This window comes from Schistocerca cancellata, chromosome 8, assembly GCF_023864275.1.
Source record: "Schistocerca cancellata isolate TAMUIC-IGC-003103 chromosome 8, iqSchCanc2.1, whole genome shotgun sequence".
Lineage (NCBI taxonomy): Eukaryota > Metazoa > Arthropoda > Insecta > Orthoptera > Acrididae > Schistocerca > Schistocerca cancellata.
Window position 1 is genome coordinate 253,360,802 of NC_064633.1, and position 17,862 is coordinate 253,378,663.

Consider the following 17,862-nt stretch of genomic DNA (forward strand, 5'->3'; position numbering starts at 1 on the left):
ACCCAAATCTTATTGTACTGATAACACATTCCAGAGGGCAGATTAACTACCAGGGATGGTTGCAAAGTAAGAATAGCCCGAGAAGCCAGAGAATATAATGAAAAGAGAAGAATTGTCACAATAATACACACATGGAAAAAGTTTTGCATGACCCAGTTTCCCAACTCCTGAAGATGTGCGTTGGCTGTAAATACTGCATCACAGACACAGTCTCTTTGACTGTTCAGAGGTGTTACTACAATCACCCAAAGATGTAAACAACCATGTATGAGCAGCGCCTATTAGACAGAGAGGGTCCGACAGCCGATCAGTTCCAGCCATTCTAACAAGAAGGAGGTACACGGCTCGTGTTGTCTGTAGTTCAGCCTGGCCCAGATGGTCAATACCGCGGTTCGATCGCATCCGCATTGTTCCTATGTGCCAGGAAGGGCTCTCAACAATGGAAATGTCCAGGCATCTTGGAGTGAACCAAAGAGATTTTGTTTGGACATGGAGGACATACAAAGAGACAGGAACTTTCGATCACATACGAGTACATCGCTCAGAGCGCCCAAGGGCTACTACTGCAGTGGATGTACGCTACCTACGGATTACGGCTCGGAGGAACTCTTGACAGCCACGCCGCTGTACTGAATAATGTTTTTTACACAGCTACAGGATTTCGTTTTACGACTCAAACTGTGGGCAATAGGCTGCATGTTGCGAAACTTCACTCCCGACGTCCATGGCGAGATTCATCTTTGCAACCACGACACCATGCAGCGCGGTGCAAATTGGTCTAACAACATGCCGAATGGACCGCTCAGGATTGGCATCACGTTATCTTCACCGATGAGTGTCGCATATGCCTTCAACCAGACAATCGTTGGAGACGTTTTTGGAGGCAACACGGTCAGGCTGATCGCCTTAGACACACTGTCCAGCGAGTTCAGCAAGGTGAAGGATTCCTGCTGTTTTGGGGTGGCATTTTGTGGGGTCAACGTACGCCACTGGTGTCACGGAAGGTTCTGTAACGGCTTTAGGATACGTGAATGCCAGCCTCCGACCGATAGTAAAATACATATTGAAGACATATTCGCGCTTCCATCGTGCACGTCTTGTGAATGATTTCCGTCAGTATAACGACATTGGCTCTGAGCATTATGGGACGGATAACGACATTGCTCGACTAGACTGGCCAGCATGTTTTCCAGACATGAGCCCTTCGAACATGCCTGGGATGGACTGAAAAGGGCTGTTTATGGACGACGTGAGCCACCAGCCACGCTGAGGGATCTATGCCAAATCGCCGTTGAGGAGTGGGACAATCTGGACCAACAGTGACTTGATGAACTTGTGGATAGTATGCCACGACGAATAGAGGCGCGCATCAATCCAAGACGACGTTCTACTGGGTGTTAGAGGTACCGGTTTGTATAGCAGTCTGGACCATCACCTCTGAAGGTCTCGCTATATGGTGGTACAAAATACAATGCTTGGTTTTCCTGAGCAATAATAAGGCCGAAAATGATGTTTATGTTGATCCATATTGCCATTTTCTGTACAGGTTCCGGAACTCTCGAAACCGAGGTGATGCAAAACGGTTTTTGGTGTGTCTACAATGGGAACAGACTTAACCCATATTAACTCGATGAAGGGAGATTAAATTCACTCTCGTTATAATCAGAGAGCAAACGGGTGAACGTTAAAGTGACATGCAACGCAGGCGTCAAACGGAACGTTCCACCAGCTGGAGAATACAGCAGTTAATGTTGTGTACACTTAAAGGATATCAGAGATGCACTGTTAGAGGAGATAAGAGTAATCAGAATTCTGTATTCCATCCGGTTCTCTTTATTTCAGCCGATAAATTCAATTTATGTTTGCTCTGGGTTTTGGGACCCCAGTTCTGTTGCCACTGAAGTTGCATTTTGTAAACGTGACCCGGGGTCTGTCTGTCCAGCTCTGCCATTACGGCCTACAAAGCTGGAAGGAACGATTATGAGGAAGAACTCTGAAGCTCCAAGAAAACTGGGATTGGTGTTGCGTGCCAGGAGCAAAAGTTTTCGGTGAATTTATTCATGGCACCATTGCTTACTACAGAGCCATTTCCTGCAGCCAATTTTCTTAGTGAGCATAATCCAGTTTTCGAGCTAAGCGATGCAGATATACATTTTAATATTAATGGTGTATCTGTATGGTTAATACTTGGAGATTGGATTTTCAAGCAGGAGGATGAATCGAGTTGTCTAAAATACCTCTCCCAAGTTACGTACTTTGCAGGAGTCCTTTTGTGACTGTATGATTGGCGTCAGGGTGGTATACTATGAGCATAAAGAGTATGCTGTTGAACTGGACTTAACACAGAACAAGGTTAACAAAGCTGAGGCGAAAGTGATAAGTGTGTTCTACTCACAATTCCACTGCTGTGACATCCCGATTTGTCAAGAAATTTTTTATTGCAATTGATATTATAAAGATTGGCATCGGTAGTCATCTGTTCCAGAAAATAGAGGAAAATGTTGTAGTATGCCACAGAATAATTAAATTCGCCAGCCAGCAGTTGTCAAAATTTGATCATAACTACGCTGTCACCGAGTTCCCATAATTTGAATTTTCGCGAAATAGTGTTTTACTTATACGGTAATAACAAGAAATTATACAGTGATCATCATGCACTTCAGTTTCTCACAGTTGTCAAATTCACCCATGGCCACGGACAGGACTTGGCATATAATTTTCAAGAATCAGGAACACTCTTGTCTACGCTCCACACATCCAAGATACTTTTACCACGCCTTGTCACGAGCACCTGTTGGTTTAGTCAGAGGGAGGGAAGAAGACCTGCATGAAAAGGATTTCCTTCTGTTACACGTCAAAATGTTTGCATTTGAAAATTATATTTCTCTGTCTCCTGTTGATGCTGTTACAAGACGGTTAGAGACCCCACATGAAAGGTAGTAGTGGAGAAGTGGAATGACACTGCCAATACAGCACTGAGACAATTTTATGTCTTGAAAAACAATATTATTTTCAGACACACAAGTCCAGCAGACTTTCATTGGATTCCAGGCCTACCTGACGAATTAGTCACTAAACTAATTTGGTGTAAAGAAATTCTCTCTGCACAATTTGGTCCTCGTAAATATTTTCGTTAGTTGCGCGTCAACTGCTACTTTAGTAACATGTGGAAAGAATTCGTTGTGTTGAAATGCGTCAGGCTGTAGCCTGTCTAGTGGTTTCATTTTAATTACTCATACTACTTTCTCAGTCTACCGATAACAACACTTTTCTCTTACAGTTGCTCACATAACGCGTGACTGCAGACGTTGTAACCAAATATTCGGAATTAATTTGTTTATTAATTAATCATGTGACATCAACCTGGTGTATTCACTGAGTCTTAGTGAAACCATCGCAACCAAGCATTTCGTGCTGTGCTGTCCAGAGAGGTCCAGTACCCTGGCGAATCATTTCCCTGGACTTCTGAATGTCAATCTACAAGGTCGGAGACTGTGGTGCATTCTACTGGCGGTCGGAGACCATTCACGTGCTATTGCGGGCTGAGCCGCCGCTCTGGTGAGAGAGAAAGCCTTTTGCGCACACTATGGGCAGACGACTGGTGATTGTGCCATACCCGGTAATTAGAATTGGTGTAGTGTAAAAGATATGGCAGTGAATGTAGGAGGCATCTGCATTTTTTAAAGCAGAGGTCCCATTATACCAAATAGCTCCTGCAGAGTTTGTTGGCCAGTGGCCAGACACTGGTCATAAAAGAGCTGCACACCGGAGCTATGGTTTGCTGATAAGATGTTGAGAGGTCCATGGAAGCACAAACACAAGAGAGGTCCTCTTTAAAATTTCACTGCCCCGACAGTCTGTCGCCAAGACACGAAGGATTGTTACTCAAGCTCTGACATACGAAGGACGGCACACGTTGACTGGGTCAAGGACGTAGCGAAAGGGGACGGGGGAGTCCGGCGAGTCCTCCTATCACCTAATTGAAATTACGCAAGATCTGGTTGCCATGTAGTGAAATTGAAAAACTTTTTTATTTCACTTTTCAGTCATACGACAATGATGGGATACGCATTGTCGATATCCGATAGGCAACAAGGCCAAATAGATTTAAGTAACCGATATGTGGATAACACTGTCAGCTGTCGTTCATCCACACTTCAGTCAAGACCAACTACTGCACTCAGTTTGCCTTACTCGATCAGAAAATAAATGTTCAAATATGTGTGAAATCTTATGGGACTTAACTGCTAGGGTCATCAGTCCCTAAGCTTACACACTACTTAACCTAAATTATCCTAAGGACAAACACACACACCCATGCCCGAGGGAGGACTCGAACCCCCGCCGGGACCAGCCGCACAGTCCATGACTGCAGCGCCCTAGACCGCTCGGCTAATCCCGCGCGGCTACTCGATCTGAATTGTTGTTTTGTTCGTGAGTTCAGTTCTTATTTGCAGTTGAATGTTTCTTGATTTTGCTCTGTGTGCTGTTATAATAGTTTCTAATTACAAGCAAGTTTGTAACAAGAAAGGAGAGAGAAACCAATTTTGATTCGTCAAATAGCTCTATGTTAAGCTAAAACTACGTACGCTTTACTGTAATAGCCTAATTATCTATCTATACCAGTTAAAACACTGGACTCTTTATTTGAAGACTGGTAGAACTTTGGGGTTGCCATATTTCAGTATTTCACAAGCCAACGGGGCGACAAATATAAGTAAAGATAACATTAAATTAAAATCGGTGCCCAAACGACACCTTCATTTACCTATGTCGGCAAAAAAATTCTCTGGACAACAAAAGCATCGCCCAAATGGCGATTGTTGCATTTCATTAAAAAAATTGCTCAAAATTTTGTGGTTAGAAATTTTGTGGTTAGTAGCCCAAATGTCAAAATATTGCCCAATCTGGTCGCCTGGAAGGAATTCAATTATGAAATCAGTTCCGATACGGAATGACGAAGAGGCGTATGAGGAGAGCGGAAGGAGTATGTGATGACAGCACAATGTGTAGCACGTTCATTACTAAAAGATTTTTTGCATTCACCCTAATCGACTGCGCCTTCCATCTCCTCCCTCCCCAACCTTCCCTCCCCCCCCGCTCTTTCTGTCCACAATCTGTTCCAGCGCCTGTAACACTAAAATAACTGGAGAGTTTTCAGATGTTCTGTCGTTATCTTCCTAAGGTAATGTTTTTGGACTGTATAAATAATTTTATAAGTATTGTTTCCCTTACTTTTTTAACAGTACTTACCTTAACTTGGGGAATAGTTACTTATTTCCCTAGCAGACAGTGTTTAAATTTACTGTTGGTTTCCGTAAGATCTCGACAATATGTATAGATACTCGATATTTACGATGGAAGACAGCTTGCGATTGTAATTTTGTACTATGTATCTGTGCATAAGGACGGCTCACTTCGGGGAACGGCGGTATATAATGTCTTTTTCTTACTGCAAGAATGATGTTCAACTGTGAACTGCAATGTCTTATTCGCAATATCCATGGAAGAACGAGTCCAACCGTTACAACTGTAATTGAACGCGTGCAGGCTTCTCTCTGGGCATCACCCTTAGTAATTTTGCCAAAACCTTCCGGAAAATTGAGACTTTGTGTGGTCTTCAGGGCAACAGTGAATCCCCAACTAGTGACTGCAACTTTTCCTTTACCCCGCCCGGAAGACCTTTTTGACAAACTGTGCCCGGGTAAATGTTCTTCGAAGTTGGATCTAGCAGATGCGTACTTGCAAATACCGGTGGACGAAGAATCCCAGCGCGTTTTGGTGGTTCACGCGCATCTTGGTTTATATCGATTCAAACGACTGCCATTTGGGGGTGCATCCGCCCCTGCATTGTTTCTGCAATATCTACAAACTGTTTGTGCGTCGGTCCCTACTGCAGCAAACTATCTGGACGATATTGTGATACCCGGAAAGACGGAAGAGGAACATTTAGCCAATGTCAGAACATTATTTCAGGTCTTGCGACAAAATGGTCTTCGCTTGCGGAAGGACAAATGTGTGTTTTTTGCTCGTGACCTACCCTACCTTGGCCTTGTACTCAATGCCCAAGGCATACATCCCAGTCCGGAGCACCTCCGTGCCATACAAGACTTGCCTTCGCCGCAGCATTTGAAGCAGCCACAGACTGTGCTGGGAAAAATTAATTATTATCATCGCTATGTGCACCACGCCTCTTCCATTTCAGCTCCACTTCATCGCTTACGCCGTAAAGGTGTTCCGTTCGTCTGGACGACGGAATGTGGACGCGCCTTCCGCCAGTTGAAATCGGCGTTGGTTTCCAATACTTGCCTTACGCCATTCGATCCCCGGAAGCCCCTTTTGTTGATGGTGGATGCATCGGATTTCGGGATCGGTTTGTGCTTGCGCACAAAGATGCTTCGCACGATCGCCCTATTGCTTTTGCATCCAAATTGCTCTCGTCTGCGCAAAGGAATTATTCACAGATCGAGAAAGAAGCATTGGCTCTCGTATTTGGTGTTACAAAGTTTCATGATTTCTTGTATGGTCGTCACTTTACCATCATCACAAACCACAAACCTTTGACACCGCTTTTTCATCTGACCACGCCTGTACCTCCACGTACAGCGCAGAAATTCATTCACTGGTCTATTTTCCTCTCGCAGTACCACTACGATGTCTTGTATCGGTCCACTGCTAAGCACGGAAACGCCGATGCGTTGTCCCGTTTGCCTGTTGCTGAGGATAGAGCATTTGATTCCTCCCAACTTGCTTGCATGTTCATTGATTCAGAAACCGATGACGTGGTCGAATCGTTTCCGATTGATTTTCGTCGTGTAGCTACAGCCACAGCTGCCGACCCTGTCCTTGCTACCGTTCTGCGTTTCGTTGCTACTCAATGGCTCTTGTCAGAGTCACGGATCGGGGATCCGTTGGTTCGCCGACGTTTTGCTCACAAGCAGAGACTTTTTGTACGACGTGGTGTTTTGCTGTTGCGTTCTGATAATGATCAGTCCAGGGTCATGGTCCCACGTTCGTTACAGTCCTCTTTCTTACGGCTTCTCCCCCAAGGACATTGGGGTATAGTGAGAACGAAACAACTTGCACGTCAGCACTGTACTTGGTTCGGAATCGATGCGGCGATTACGAATATGTGCTCTTCTTGCATGGTGTGTGCCGAACAACAATCAGCACCACCGCGGAAATTCTTTGCATGGCCAAAAGCCACTTCCCCTTGGCAACGCTTACACATCGATTTTGCTGGTCCCTTCTGGAATGCTCGATGGCTGGTTCTGGTCGATTCATTCAGTAATTTTCCTTTTGTTGTCCGGATTTCTTCCACGACGTCTTCTGCCACCATCCAAGCGTTATCTGCTATCTTTTGCATTGAAGGTCTTCCACAGACTATTGTTTCCGACAATGGCCCACAATTCATGTCCGCAGAATTTCAGTCATTCTGCAAGGCCAATGGTATTCAACATCTGACGTCCGCGCCATTTTCACCACAGTCAAACGGTGCCGCTGAACGTTTGGTCAGGACTTTCAAGTCACAGATTTTGAAGTTGAAAGAGTCGCATTCTCAGGAGGACGCGTTATTGTTCTTTTTGTCCTCGTATCGCTCTCAGCCCCGAGATGGTCGCTCGCCGGCTGAGTTGCTCCATGGTCGCCCTCATCGAACCTTGATGTCTTCGCTACATCCGCCGCATCAGGTTCCTGTGCAGCGGCAGCCACCTGCTTTTGCTCCAGGTGACGTTGTCTACTACCGCAACTATCGAGGTTCACGGCGTTGGCTCGAAGGGCGCATTCTTCGCTGCCTCGGCCGCACTATGTATATGGTTTTGGGGGCCTCTGGTGAGGTGCGTCGGCATCTCATGTAGCTACGCCTCTGCCGTCACACGGGATCTGCCGCTCCCCGTCTGCTTTTAGCGACGGTGCCGTCCGGTCAGCGCCCTGGGGACCCATCTACTGGCTCGCCTCAGCCCCAGGTGCTACCGACGATGCCTTCCATTTTGCCCCATGGCGACGCGCCGACGCCACCGCCGCCGCCAGTTCTCCCGCCGGCGACGCCCGCAGTGGACGCGTCGCTGCAACCGCCGGGTGCCTCCCTGGGTCACGCGCCGCCGATCGCTTCCCGTGAGCAGTTGTCCTCCGCCATGGAACTCTTGCCCGCTCCGGACCATATGTCGTCTTCGCCCGTCGGGTGCCCTCGGCCCGATGGAGGTCGACCCTTCGGCCCCTCCTGTCTCTCTACGGGCGCATACACCGCATGTTGGCGTGCACCCTGAAGTAGGTTTCAGGCGTTTCCTAGCTCCCCTCGGTCCGAATGGCAGGGTGCGGGTGGCACAGCCTCGCCTGTTGTTAGTCTCCCCACCTCATCGCATACGCCAACATGGGGTCCTCTCCACGGCGGGCGGAAGCCCTATGCCACAACCATCCGCCGATTTGCGGGGGAGAATGTGGTGTCACCGCCAGACACCACACTTGCTAGGTGGTAGCCTTTAAATCGGCCGCGGTCCGTTAGTATACGTCGGATCCGCGTGTCGCCACTATCAGTGATTGCAGAACGAGCGCCGCCACACGGTAGGTCTAGAGACACTTCCTAGCACTCGCCCCAGTTGTACAGCCGACTTTGCTAGCGATGGTTCACTGACAAATTACGCTCTCATTTGCCAAGACGATAGTTAGCATAGCCTTCAGCTACGTCATTTGTTACGACCTAGCAAGGCGCCATTACCAGTTGCAATTGATGCTGTAAAACATGTACCGTCAAGAGCGATGTTCACCAATTATGGATTAAAGTAAAGTATTCCAGAAGATACGTACGTTTTTTGCTAGTCTCAATTCCTTGTCCAGTTCCAGACTTCACGCCAGCCTGCGTGAGCTTAAACGCGTGCCTTTCGACTTCCTCATAATGGGTTGGCTGTCTTATCTGTGATTAATGTCATATAAGCAACATCGTATGTTTTACATCGCAGAGGAGTTTGTAACCATGAAAGACGGCAATGCATACCCATAATGTCATGGATGAATGCAGAATCATTAGTGAGGTCGCATACATTACATATCTAGTTGAAATCAATGCGAGACTCAATGTAGCTCACGGCATTGGTCCGTTTCGTTTCGTTTCATACATGAAGTGGGTTGTTATACATTCAAGTTTACTGTTGAAATAATAATATAAAAATAAGTTCATCTCTTAAGGGAATTGATGAATTTTTAAACGTCCCCTTTGAAAAATTGTACAAGACTGTGCTTAAACTGACACACAATATTTTTAGCGCAACGCAATCTAACTTTCAAAAATCCATACAAAAAAATGGCCCTGACTAACATTAACCTATTTGTTTCACAAATCGCTTACCTCACAAAAATCTTGGTTACTCGAACTACTGCAATACAGCGAGCGCCACTACTGCCAGCTAAATAAAAGATTCAAACTACAGTAGGCACTAACTACTAGTAGGCATAGTTAGCAAATGAAAGATTTTGATGGAGAACAAATGATGTATTTACCTTAATAGTCATAATATATATAGCAGTTCATGACATCCAGTCTTACAAATTTCAAAACTCCGCAATCTCTCTCCCCACATCCACCACTGCTGGCGGCTCACCTCCAACTGCGCAACGCTACGTGCTGTTCACATCCAGCTGCCGCTGCCCAACACTACAATGGTAGACAACAATGCAAACTAGCACACAGAGCGCTAGGTAACGTTGCCAATAAGAAAACATAAAAAGCCTACTTACATAGCCCCCATGCTCCCCACAAAAAATTTTACAAATTGTTTTGGGCACTGGCCAATAGATATTTGTTAAAAATTTTTTTCACAATTACAATAACAACCAAATCAAATGCACACACTTATTGATACAATGTTGGTCAAAAGCTAAAATTTTCTCACAGTCCATAAAGACAGTCCTGATCGTTCATCACAGTATAATAGCAGTGTTTTTCTCAAAGTCTGAGCAGTAAAAGAAAATGCACATGGAAATTGTGGATTTCCATGCAGTCTTGGAGAAGTAGTGTTGTCCTTCCAACGTAAAGACAGTGCTGACTCTCGACATGCAGACAGGTAATGGGTCACAACAGAGTAAACCCACAACAGAGTCAGTCCAAGTTCAAGAATATTGGTAGGTAGATCATCACAGAGCAGACCCACTGTAGTCCTGGTAGAGATTACGGTATTGGTGGGCCACCAGAGGTGCAGACCCACTGCAGTCCTTGTAGAAATAATGGTATTGGTGAGTCAGCAAAGGTGTAGACCCACTGTAGTCCTTGTAGAAATAATGGTATTGGTGAGTCATCAAAGGTGTAGACCCAGAGTAGTCCTTGTAGAGACGGCCAGCAGCCATCTGTTGCGACTGTGCAGGTGCACGATCACCATCGAAGAGTCTTGCAGACAATATAGCAAGTCCATAAACCACCACTTGTACACTCACAAACTTTTTGGAATTGTCCTTAGAACCAGCAATGCTGTTATCCAGTCCCTTGCTGAATTATTAACACACGTGCAAACACTAACAGTCCCAACTTCTCACATATTGTGCATTACTATGACCAACAGAAATGTGTGCAGTGAAATGTAACTTACAAGTTACATGAAAAGAATACAATAACAAAGGTACAAAATACATCATTAAAGAATATAACAATACAGATAACATTTATAGTACAGGCTTTACAAAACAATAGAAATAAACATTTACATCACTGTTAGAGGAATTATAAGTACCTACATAAAAGATCAGAATAACTTTTGAAACATCAACTTCACATATGAGCATTAAAACAAAACAGAATAAATAATGTCTAAACATCTTTACAAAGTTAATAACATATTATTAATGTCAGTTATATTTGAGGATAACAGTATTCCTCATCATAGTGAATGTAGCTTAGTATTAGAAGAGAAAAAAAATTCTATGAAACAGTACACAGAGACAGGAAGAAAACAAATATATAAGGGTACACAAACACATAGTGGGATAACACAAAAGGAAAGGACAGGGTTTGTTTTCAGTGTAACCTTTGGTACTGCAGTCCAACCCAAACTTCATTCCATAGATCATTCGTCTTATTTCAACATTTGTTGCCACCAAAAAAATCCAATTCGAGCATTCTTTCTGTATTTATACGTTCACATATTTCTTACCTCATTATTTATTTTCCATTATCTTACTTCATCATTTATTTCCAAGAAAATCCTACCTCAACCTGTTGTCCCTAAACCCTACTTTTTTGGTTCATATCCTCTTTCAAAATACTGTTTTGGCCAAACCATTTTCTTATAGCTTCTCAATGCATTTCTTCCAATCCATCATAGTTAGTTTCTTATATAGTCTACCCCCTCTTAAGCTAACTTAAATCTACTGAGCTCAGATGCTAAACTAAGGGATGAGGAAATGCAGCAGCACAAAACAAATCAACACAAACAGCAAGGACAAAAAAAATACAAATCGGCAAAGTAAGCAACAATATTACAACTAATATAAGGCAATGAGCAGCAAACAAGAAAAATAAATCAGTAGTAAACTGGCTTAGCAGAGTAACACAAAGTCAAATTCAGTAACACTATGGCAAACAGCAGCAGCAAATGAAATAACTTATATCTAAACATGACATAGCTCAAGCAAAAAAAAAAAAAAAAAAAAAAAAAACATTACACTAAAGACAATAATGCAGGCAAGGGAAATGTATATTCACATCTTAATGTCTATGTAAATTAAGTTGTGCACCACAAATTATTCTACACTAGAAATTACCAAGTACTTGAAAAGAAAATTCTGTATGCAATTCCTGTGAAATGTTTTTGTGCTCCTTCGTTTTTTTTTAAGTACATCATACAGTTATTTTTTTTTACTGGATCTGTAGGCATAAAATATTTATATTAGTACATCTATAAAATTTTATTTTAACCAATGCTGCAGTGCAGCTAGGAACTAGATATTAAAGAAAATGAGCAAATATGTACGAAGGAAGGCATAAAACATCATTCATTAGCCATATGGCATTTCATAAGGTAGTAAAAAAAATCTCTCAACTCTCATAGAAAGATACTTGTCATAATCAGGTGTGCAGATGTAAGAATGTTTCCAAGTAATGAGCGTGTCGTATTTGCAGTGCTTTCTATAAAGGAATGTCAATAGCGAGGTTAATGGCCTCCCTTTTTTTTCTACCTGTGCCTCTGAAAAGGTACACACTAATGGCTTTTTCTCCTGCCGTCTGACACAGCTGGGTGCCCACGACGCATTCCGTGCAGGTGGTCACTTAACTTTCTTACCGAAATATTTACGACCACAGTTTCCGCTACAGTGACTGTCTCATATAAAAATATTTCACAGGTGAAGAATTTACGTTGCAAATGTATAGAAACAAAACCCTATAAATATAACAGTGTCCAAAAAATTTTCGCCGGCAATGTGATACAGTCACGCATATATACACATTTCATAACTCTTAAAGTACAATTCTTGGTTTCCAACAACCTTTTTCACAAATCAGCGTCCCTAACCACTAGTCATTATTCCTTACCTTATTCATCGACACTTCTTCAATATTTAATCATAACAGATACGTAGCATAATCAAATAACTCATATAGCATCAGCTTAATGATCATAAACATACCGCAACAGCATAATACACATAGTCATCGTAATAATAACATCATAACACCTCAGTAAAATCTCAAAATCGTTGTAGCTTCCTCCAATAATAAAAAAAATTCTCTGCTCATGTCAAAAGTGTCATCTGCCTCAAACGTTCTTTAAAAATCATGAGCCCATACCAAATACATCATTCAAAGCTCTAGTAGTATCACAATGGTTGCAAAAAAAATATGAACAGTTCACAAAGTACAGACAAAATACAGTTTCATAAGTGTGAAGTTATTCAACTGTGTAATTGCATAAACATGTGTCACTGATGTAGTAAAAAAAATGTTTATCTCTCAGTTAAATGATCAGATAGCAGTGTAATTTATGTGTTAGAGAAATATGGTACCGATTTGTAAAGTTGTATAAGCAAATACCATATTAGCTAGGGCTCCTTGTGCTTGCCAAACACATGATACACAAAGAAAGCGTGTACCCCCCTGAGGATTAATGTAATTATACCCTCAGGTGCTACAGATTACAGCAATAGAATGAAATGTATCACGGAAAACCTTTGTATCATTGTACTTCAAATATCTTTAAAAATAAATGTTTTAAGTACAAAATTAATCACTCAAATACGTGTACTGTAGCGCTAAACTGTTCGTCTTGCTGTAAGATAATCTCTGTGGAAGTGTTGTAGTTATTGTCCTCTGTAAGCTAAGTTCTGCAGAAGTCAATGTACTTATCTCATGATAAACATAAGTGAAATGCTTTGCATATAGATATCTTAGTTATTACGCTTATTGTTGTGATGAAGAAGGTACTGTGCTGTACCATATTGTAGTGCTATGAAAGAGACTGTCTCATTGTAACTATACCACAAAAGTTACTACTAAACCATGTTTTACTTTCCAGAATAATTCAGAAAAACTGTGCAGATATAAAACAGAAACACCGCAAAAGCAACATTGTAAATTGTCACTCATTAGTAGTGTCGTGATAAAATCGTGTAGCTGTCACATAAACTAACCACTGTGTCATCTGGTATCTCACAGAAAGTACTTTAAATCCAGAATGTTTCTTCAAGTAAACCAAAATGTTGCATTAAAATCTCATTAGCAGTACCAGTATATGTCCTAAGTATGTAAGCCTGATAGTCGTTATGTAATTGTGGAACTAACAAGCAAGAATGTACAAACAACAACACTGCGTCGTCTGTTCACTATAACAATGCATTCGTAATTTCTGTTTAAATAAGTTCTCTTGGTTCTTGACTGGATATTTAACTTCAAACACTGTTGCATGTTAACAGATACTAAGTCTGACAAAGCATACTGGTAATGTAAAGTGAAAAGTTATATGGCAAAGACAAAGTTAAAAAGCAGATTATCTTTCAATAAACGGTTTTACATGTGAAATGTGGTGCAATCCTTTACTCTTCCTAGTACGCAGAGGTCCAACTTGAACGGAATTATCATGCAGTATACGTCAGTGAGGAATGCTAAAATTTTTCTCAAGGTTAGCGTCTATGTTATTTTTCTCTGAGCCAGCCGGCGCACGCGGCTGCCTGCGGTGTGAGTCATTGTCTGTTCCTTTGTTTGGGATTAGGAGACCTAGCTTCTACAAATTCACATTGTCGAAAGTGCCCTGCTCTGTTTGAATCCCGCCAGTTCTGATAAAATTCAGGTCTGTCGTTATGATTATATCGTCTGTCGTCATGTCGGTAGATCCCTAAGTTTCTTTCTTGTCGGTCACGTCGTGGAGAATTTCTCCCTGAATCATAACTGCCCGCTGAACTGTTGCGTCTGAAATTATTCTGTCTCCCTTGATAATAATATTTCTGGTTACCATATTGTCTGTTTCTATGATTGTCTCTATCATATTCATTACTACGGAAATGCGATCTTTCGCTGTAACTATTACTCTGCCAGTGGTTGTCATATGGGTCGTGTCTGTTTTGGTCATGATTTGTGTTGTGAGAATAGCCTTGTCGTGTCCAGTTATTATTTCTGTCGTCACGGAATTGTGACGGATGTGACCTGTAGTGATTGTTTCCCTGTTTTCGCATCCCGCGACTGTCTGTGTCAATTTCTAATTGTTGTAAGAGTCCCTGAAAAGCTTCAATGTCGTCTTTGCAACGTCCTGCCAAAATAATATGCCGTAAATGTTCAGGTAATTTGATTAAGCAAATGCGGATGAGTTCTGAGGGGCTGTATGGGTTTGACAGGTCTTGTGCAACATGTCTTCAAAATATTTCACAAGACTGGAAAATTCAGATTGTTCGAAATGTTTCTTCATTATGATGCTATGTTTTACTCGGTCTTGTGTAGCTTGAGACCAATATGCTGAGAGGAAGGCATGATAAAATTCTCCTTCACTGTGACAATCGTGAATGACCGATCGCATTCTTACAGCTGGTTCATTCTCTAAATAGCCACACGTAATTTTTAATCTGTGCTCGAATGACCAGTTGGGAGGAAAACAATGAGAGAATTGATGGAGCCATGATTGTGGATGAATGTCGTTGGCAGAATTCTTAATCGTTTTGAATTTACGTGTAGTAATGAACAGCTTGTAGTCAAAATCATCATGTCGGCGCGTCGCATGTCGGTCATTGTTACGTCGTCTCGACGGTTCCATCTCAAAATTAGGTGTACCTTTCCAATTTCTTTCATAATTTCCGAAGTGTCCTGTGTTATTATTTTGTGGCTGTTCCGTATTTCTATGTCCCTCTTCCCGTATTGGAGCGCGAGTGTCCTCTGAAATACGTAATTCTTGTATTACCTGTTTCAGCTGATCCTGTACTTCCCGGATTTCTCTTTGGTGTGGCGTATTAATTTGATTCAGATTTTGTTTCAGTTTCCTAATTTGTTTGCACTCTTCTGTGTCATTAAAGACTACCGGTTTTGTGTCATTCAGGTTATCATCTACCTTCGTAGATAAATTATTTAGCTGATCTGAAAGTTCTACTACTTTCTCTGATAATGAACTAATTTCCTCCATGTATCTTTCTGAACCAATTTTCAGAGTATCTACTGTGTCCTTTAAGTTTTCTTGAGTTTTTGCAAGTTGCGTAACCGAATCGGTAGATGCAATTGAGTCAATTTTAGCTTGCAGGGTCTCATGATTTTGATGAAGAATAGTTTGCAGTTCTTTTATGGCTGCTTCGTGATTCGTAATGCATTTTCATGACGCGAAAATATAGGTTGGAAATGCTCACAAATTTGTGTTTTTACGTCATTACAGACTTTTTGACATTTCGATTCGATGTTATGTAACTCAGTACTTAAATCTTCACGTGTTTGTTCAAGTGTGGTGTCTAACCTTTGAAGATTTTGTTCCATTGTGTCTAGCTTTTGAAGATTTTGTTCCATTGTGTCTAACTTTTGAAGCTTTTGTCCCATTTGTTGCATTAATTGTAATAACAATGCACTGGTGTCTGAAACAAGTTCCTCAGTGCTATTCGGCAATGCATTTGAACCAGCAGTACTCGCAGTTTGAAAAGCAGAAAATGTGTCTTGACTTATTTGAGAAAAGGGTGAGGACGCAAAACCTGAATCTACAGTATTTGCAAGATTGTGTCCTGTCATTTCGGATTCCTGAGGCAAGCTGTTGCCGACCGATCGATCGATAATGCTTCCCTGTTCACTAATTGTTTCACTGTCTACACCATTGTTTGCAGCCCGCTCCATTTCCCTATGTACAATTACCAAACTACTACTTTGAACATTAGTTAATTCATTGCATGGTGGCGAGAACACACTGGTTTCATGTTCACTGTCATTTCTCAGTTTACTTAGGAGCCTAGGATTACGTTTTTCACACGCCATTATTGTCACAATATTTCACACGACAACACAAAAAAACAGAATTTGAAGAGCAAAAATAGGGTAACACATTAACATAGCACTGAAAATAATATCTAGTTAATTGCAAGGGCAGCTGCGAAATACTTGGTGCAAATCTACATGCATACCACAACTGCTTTACTGTACAAGAATGAAAAACTACAACTACTAAGGAAATTATCTCTACAATTACGCGCTAGCAATATAAACAAAATCTACCCTAATTACACAAACTACAGAAAAAATCAGAAGATTCCAGTGAGGTATCCTCGGCTAAGGGTCGACATATGAAACGTCCCCTTAGAAAAATTATACATGACTGTGCTTAAACTGACACACAATATGTTTTAGCGCAACGCAATCTGACTTTCAATAATCCCTACAAAAGAATGGCCCTGACTAACATTAACCTATACCTTTCAAAAATCACTTACCTCACAAAAATCTTCGTTACTCGAACTACTGCAATACAGCGAGCGCCACTACTGCCAGCTAAATAAAAGATTCAAACTACGGAAGGCACTAACTACTGATAGGCATAGTTAGCAAATGAAAGATTTTAATAGAGAACAAACAATGTATATACCTTAATAGTCATAATATATATAGCAGTTCATGACATCCAGTCTTACAAATTTCAAAACTCCGCCATCTCTCTCCCCACATCCACCACTGCTGGCGGCTCACCTCCAACTGCGCAACGCTACGCGCTGTTCACATCCAGCTGCCGCTCCCCAACACTAAAATGGCAGACAACAATGCAAACTAGCACACAGAGCACTACGTAACGTTGCCAATAAGAAAACATAAACAGCCTACTTACAAGTGTAGCTCACGGCATTGGTCCTTTTCGTTTCGTTTTATACATGAAGTGGGTTGTTATACATTCAGGTTTACTGTTGAAATAATAATATAAAAATAAGTTCATCTCTTAAGGGAATTGATGAATTATTATGAAATGAAAGATAGTTTAATTAAATTTGATATATAATTCAATATGGGATGCTTTGATGTTATGTGATAAAGGATATCTGACTTGGACTAAAATAAGTGGGAAATTTCAATACAAGACGGTAGCAGGAGAAAGATAGATGTAGTCAAAAGAAGTTTGAACACTATAGCATTATAAGTTATTCATCCCAACGTTTAGAGTGTTCTACTCTGCGATGGTGGAAGTTATATTAGAAGACTGAGCTGTGGATTCTTAGCAAAGAGGCAACACATTATACACTCCTGGAAATTGAAATAAGAACACCGTGAATTCATTGTCCCAGGAAGGGGAAACTTTATTGACACATTCCTGGGGTCAGATACATCACATGATCACACTGACAGAACCACAGGCACATAGACACAGGCAACAGAGCATGCACAATGTTGGCACTAGTACAGTGTATATCCACCTTTCGCAGCAATGCAGGCTGCTATTCTCCCAT